The following is a 6,000-nucleotide window of genomic DNA, read 5'->3' as shown; positions in this document are numbered from 1 at the left end:
AAGCACTGGCAAAACCAACAAAAGTTATGGCAATTATGAGTAAGTACATTTACAGAAATCGTCGTGCAGATGCACAGAATGTAATTTTGTGAATCCTGGAGTTTAAAGCATTCTAACAGATTTTAATCTATTGCTTATACAAATCATGTTTTTTTTTTAGATTTAATCCAACGTCGTGGATGAGCATGCAACAGATGTGCCGGCATCAAAGAGGGTTGCCAATGGGCGAAAAACCCTGAGGGATATATTCACTGAAGTGGCCCGTGTGGGCAGTCGCCTGAAGCATTTGGCTGAAAATAAAGATGTGTAGACTGTGTAAAGGTGTGTGTTGCAGTGTGTGGGGACAAGGCATCACGTGTTTCGTTTAAGTAGGGATGCCATTATTTGGCCAGCAATTTCGTATACTCGGTGCCAATATGCTAGTATCGAGTGTGCTGGAAGCGTACCAATATGCCGCTCGGCCTGGATGCAGTGTTACACAGTGTACCAGTATGCAGTTTTACAGTGCAGTTTTACAGTACCAGTTTTACAGTGCAGCAGTATGCAGTGTTACACAGTGCCAGTATGCAGTGTCACGCAGCACCAAACCGGTCCAATAATCAGGTATGGCACTGACATACTGTGTCCCAGTGGCACTGCGTTTTCCGGTAGGGATTTCTTATGTTTTCAGCAGAGGAACCTGGTCCGCCTCGGCGGAAGGTCGCTGCGGGATGTGGGGGCCAATGTTATGACCGGCATCATGGGGGTTAAGATACAGGAGCCGTTCAGCCTTCACGGACGCAAGGGAAAAAAAGCCTTTGTTAATATGACGCTGTGCAAGGTGGCGACAGGTATACTTAATTTTTGTTTTGTGTGCTTCTGCTGCCTGTAGATAGTAGTATGTGCTGCCACAAATACTAGGGGTATGCAAATATTCCAGATGTTTGAATAGTGAAACGAGCACCCTCCTAGCTGTAGGATCATACAAATGAATCAAACATTGTTTGCTCACAATTGTTATAATGTTCTGAACTGCTGGAATGCTTTTGAATAATTGGCAGAAGGTTCGAAAATGGCCTGCTGTATTTTTATTCGGCTGTTTCAAAAACAGGGCCTACACCAATGCCATAAACTATCCTGCAGCAATTGGTACGTGTGGGACAAAGGGTTCAGTGCTGCAGCATGGTCCATTTGTGTAGCGGTGTTCATAGGACTCATACATCGCCTCCTAATGATTATATTTCGCCGCGCGACACATGCAGACAACGGGCGGCGACCGTTTTCACGAGCTCGGCCTGGCTGTGCTGCCCTCGGCATGTCGCCGATGAACGCACGGGTTGGGACAGTCTGTATGCTGTAGCTGTATGCCTCCCTCGTGCTTCCCTGCTACCTCTTTCCTACGTTCCTTTTTCGGTATTGGCTCAAGCCCAGTGATAGGAGTGGCATGGTTTTTGTTCAAATGATGAACAAAATGCAGGAAATCTTAAATTGTAATAGAACCATTAAAGAATTGTTATGTCATGAGTGCATCAAGGAAAGATGGATTTCAAGAGACAGTGTGGAAAATGATATTTTCTACAGCACAGTTATACCTTGTAGGGGCTTGAACAAGTTTAGAAAACCATGCTTTGATGTGAGGATCCATGGTGCACAAAATTCAAGGGGCACAACATTTTGGACCCTATGGATCCTCATGTTGACTACCCACTAGCCCGAACCCTGACCCTTCTGTGCTTTGATGGCAGATCTCTGAGGCTATGGCTCATATGTGGCTGGCACCAATCTCGTGTTCAGAGGTGCGGCCTCCAATTTATTCTCTCTACTCAAAAATAACCCGTACGTATAATATTATGGTTATGAGGTAATATGCTGACTTCATGCTACAGCAACTTAGAGGAGATTAGGGTTGCATCCTTTATCAGCTGCGGCATTAGCGTTTAGTACTGTAACACAGCACCATCCCTGATGCTTTAATATTTTGCACGATTGCTTATTTTGTACGAAATTAGCACTAGTAGTAAATATCAGAAGTATTTGATTCCTCTTCAATTTGGTTTTTAGCCATGCTAGTGCATTTGCTGATGAGAAAGTACTATCGCACACCCCTAAATCTTGTATTTAATGTATACTTGTTTTACACAGGCGCCATTACCAAAATGCGGGGGTTGACCTCACTGATGCACTAGGCTTTATTCGAAGGTGGCTGCCGGGGCTAGTTGACCGAGGTGGTGGCAGGAAGAGGAGGTATGCCGAAGCGTTTAGGCAGCCCCTCCAAACTGCCGTCCCGGCAGCCACTTGAGAGCCCAGTGCTGGCTTTTCCCCCTGCTTGGCGGCCCTTCCCTGCACCCCACCCCAAGTACCTCCCACCCAAGACCTGTGCAGCACCCCACCCCAAGCCCAGCATCCCACCCCAAGTCCTGCCTCCCACCCTGGCCTTACGCCCAAGCTCAGCATCCCACCACAAATCCTGCCTCCCACAAAAGCCTTACCCCACACCAAATCCGTGCCATACACTTGCCCTGCCCCACACACCACCCCAAGTCCTGCCCAGCACCCCACCCCAAGTTCTGCCCAGGGCCCCACCACAAGCCCGGCACCCTACTCCAGGTCCTCACCCCTGCCTGTAGGAACACCATTTCAAGTGACTCACAGCTGCTCTGAATAAAGATCTTTTTTTAATACTTTTGGTTAGCTCTTTTCTTACCTTCCTGTGGGCTGGTAGGTGCAATCGTACCATTTTTGGGAAAAGTAACCAGGGTGCAAGGTTTGCATCTCCGTTGTATAGGGCAGCCCTTCCCTAAGGACGAGTTTCGGATGGTGAGGACATCCTAGGGTTCTTACTCGACACATATTTGTCACTCCAAGCAAGAAGCCAGCCATGCAGCCCGGTTACTTTTGAAGACTAAATCGAAAATGCTGGTCAGTAACCAGCGGTCGGGTTTGCATGTGCCGGTGTTCGAAAGCTGGATACCATTGTTAAAAAACTGGATGCCATGGTTCAAAAGCTGGATACCATTATTCGAAATATTCGAAAGCTGGGTACCAATGTTTGAAAGTTGGATGCCAGTCCGAGACCTTTACTGGCCCATGTTGCAGAAAGCTGGATGCCATTGTTCGAAAGCCGGATACTAATGTTCGACGGCTGGATACCAATGTTAGAAGGCTGGATGCCAATCTTCGAAACCTGGATGCAGATGTTCGAAAGCTGGATGCCAATCTGAGACCTTTACTTGCCCATGTCACAGAACGAACCCCAGGCCTACGTTGGCCCTAAATTGGCATGAAAGTAGGGCCAATGTGTCAAAATGGTAGCGCTCAGCGTAAATGCCAGTGTAGGATCGATGTTCATGCCATTTTTGCCAATGATAGCCCAACGTTCGACCAATGCTGTTGTGCTGCCTGGGGCGCCGCCTGGCTCCCTGAGCCCGTCGAACACTCTTCGACAAAATGGATCGTCCCTCTGTGCCTCCAATAGCTCCATTCTGCTGAAAACGCTCACCAGCAAACTGACTAATTCCAAGTGGTTCACGCTTTTTCCCTGGGAAGGTGGGTAGTCCCTTCCTTCGGGGCGTTGGGTGAGCTCTGCGGCAGTCGCGCTGATATGGCTGTCGGGTGCGGCGGAGTGGGCATTGTTACTTCCCATGCCATCAACGGGTGCGCACGAAAGTGCGTCCACCACCACGTTGTTTTTACCTCTCCTGTAGCGCACGGTAAAGTCGTAACGCTGGAGTAGCGCCCATCGCGCTAGGCGTCCGCACGGCTCGCCTAGGCGCCTCAGCCACGTGAGTGCCATGTGATCAGTCTCAATCACGAAGGCGACTCCGTCGATGTAATAGTCGAACTTCCGCAGAGCGAAGGTAATCGCGAGACATTCCTTTTCTGTCACGGAATAGTTTCTCTCTGCGAGAGAAACTATCAGCTAGCAAACGCCACCGGTCTCAGGGGCTACCTTCATGCTCTTGAAGCAGGACTGCTCCTAAGCCCAGGTCGCAAGCGTCCGTGTGGATCACAAATTCCCTGTTCAGGTCAGGCAGCCTCAGCTCTGTGGTTTCCATGAGCGCGCAAGTTTGACAACAGGCACGCGCTGTCAGATACCATTGACAAACAAATATTCTATGTGCGTGTCCTCCCTTCGCTTATAGCAGGGGTCTCAAACCCATTGCTATGCAGGCCGCATTGAGGAAATTTCGTCTCCCGCGGGCCATTCGACGTCATTTTCGCATCACGCCCTTAGTTTCATGCTTACTTAATTGTTAATTGTAAAAAGGTTTGAAGACCTTAAGCTGCTCTGTTTGCTTGTCAGGTCATTCGTGCATACAAGGGCCAGTTTCGCCTGGCCGGTTATCACACCTCCCCTGCTATACACCCGTTATGCAGTTTTGCTGAGTGCACTGTTATGCAATACAGTGTATGTCGAAGTATGAAATTGGATAAAAAATAAGCAGAAAACTTACTGGCTTGAAAAAATGTTATTTTCATGGCTGTCATGGATTCTTTTTTCCTTAGAAAAAGGCTTGTTTAATATGTCCACGGAAGCAGCAACACAGGTCATTTATTTCATGAAACTGTGCAAAAAACATGAGCAAACAACTGCTGGACCAAGTCTAAGGTAGTGCACGCATGGTTGCACATGTAGCAGCAATCAAGACAGTACCGAAAAATGGTGTTCTGATGATAAAATCCGTTAAAACGATAGGAAACACGTCAATGCCCGGTAGTCTTGCGAACTACCAATGCCAGTGTGACCGTTCTCGCGCGTGACCGACGAACGGTAGAAAACTTAAGGTCTGCAGTCCAGCACAACGAAACAACACACGCGGTAATGTCTGTTCGGGTGGCGGAGCGCCGAAAGCCACAGATCCGGGTTTACGGCGTTGACCCGGACGTCCCGAATGATGCCGTGGTGGCTCAGATAGCCACCAAGAATCCCGATCTGGACTTAGATGTGCGATCGATGCGGCGTAGATACACGCTTTGCCAGCGTGACGGTGCAAAAACGCACGTCATTTCTCTCCCGCCCGATGCCTTTCGTCGCGTCTTTGAAAGGGGTCGCCTTACCACCGGCTGGTCTTCTGCTTCCGTTGTAGAAGACCTTCATGTCGCGATGTGCACCTTTTGTGCTTGCTACGGGCACTCCAGCAGGGGGTGTCGCCAGTCCGCCCACCCCGACCGGGCGGTGTGCACAGCAACACACTGCGGAGACTTGTTCGGTCCGGGCGGGGGACGACGCGGTTGCGTGTGCTGAGTGTCGCAGGGCTGGCCGCGTGGCTCCGCCGCATCCTGCGGGTGCGGCCACCTGTCCCATCTTGCTAGAACGTGTGGCCAGGTTGCGGGCTAGGACCGATTATGGCGGGCTCTGAACTCCTGCGACGAGTGGGTGGGCGGCGGCGTATCTTCCTTTTCCTTCTTTCCTTTTGCGAAACGCTTGGCGTCTCTCCAGGCGCCTTTATCGCAGCCTTCTTCCTTACTCTTTTCTTCTTGTTAACGAAGCCTTTTCTTTGGAATTGCTGTGCGCCGCTCTCATTCTGAGAGCTCGCGCCGGTCACTTTTCTTTCTTTTAAATTTTCTTTGTTTCGTTCTTCGCCTCCGTCATTCATTGCTTCTTATACTTCAGCGCTGTTTGCCTGCCCACTCTCGTCTTTTCCCATGTTGGTTGTTTATTTGCGTCTGTCATGGGGGTCGGCTCTTGCGGGAGTTTTGTGGAGTTTCTCTCCCTTCACTTTTTGGCCTGCAATGTACAACATCTGTTTTATATTTTCTCTTTTCTTTCATATTTCTTTTTCGTTTTCTCGTCATGAGTTTTAATTTTCCTTTTTCGTTTATACAGGCAAACTTGGATCATTGCAGGCGCGCCAGGGTCGAGGCAATTTCGACTTTGCCCTCATTTCTGACCCCTACGTGCGAGACAATCTTATTCATTCCATTCCGCAGGAGTGGGCTCTGCTCATTCCACTGCCCCCCGATGCGCCGTCCTCGCTCGACAGCCGCGGGTTGACATCTTTCCTATTTTGGTGCCACAGT

This window comes from Amblyomma americanum, chromosome 5, assembly GCF_052857255.1.
Source record: "Amblyomma americanum isolate KBUSLIRL-KWMA chromosome 5, ASM5285725v1, whole genome shotgun sequence".
Taxonomy (NCBI): domain Eukaryota; kingdom Metazoa; phylum Arthropoda; class Arachnida; order Ixodida; family Ixodidae; genus Amblyomma; species Amblyomma americanum.
The sequence above is the reverse complement of the archived record's forward strand: the minus strand, read 5'-3'. Positions refer to the sequence as shown.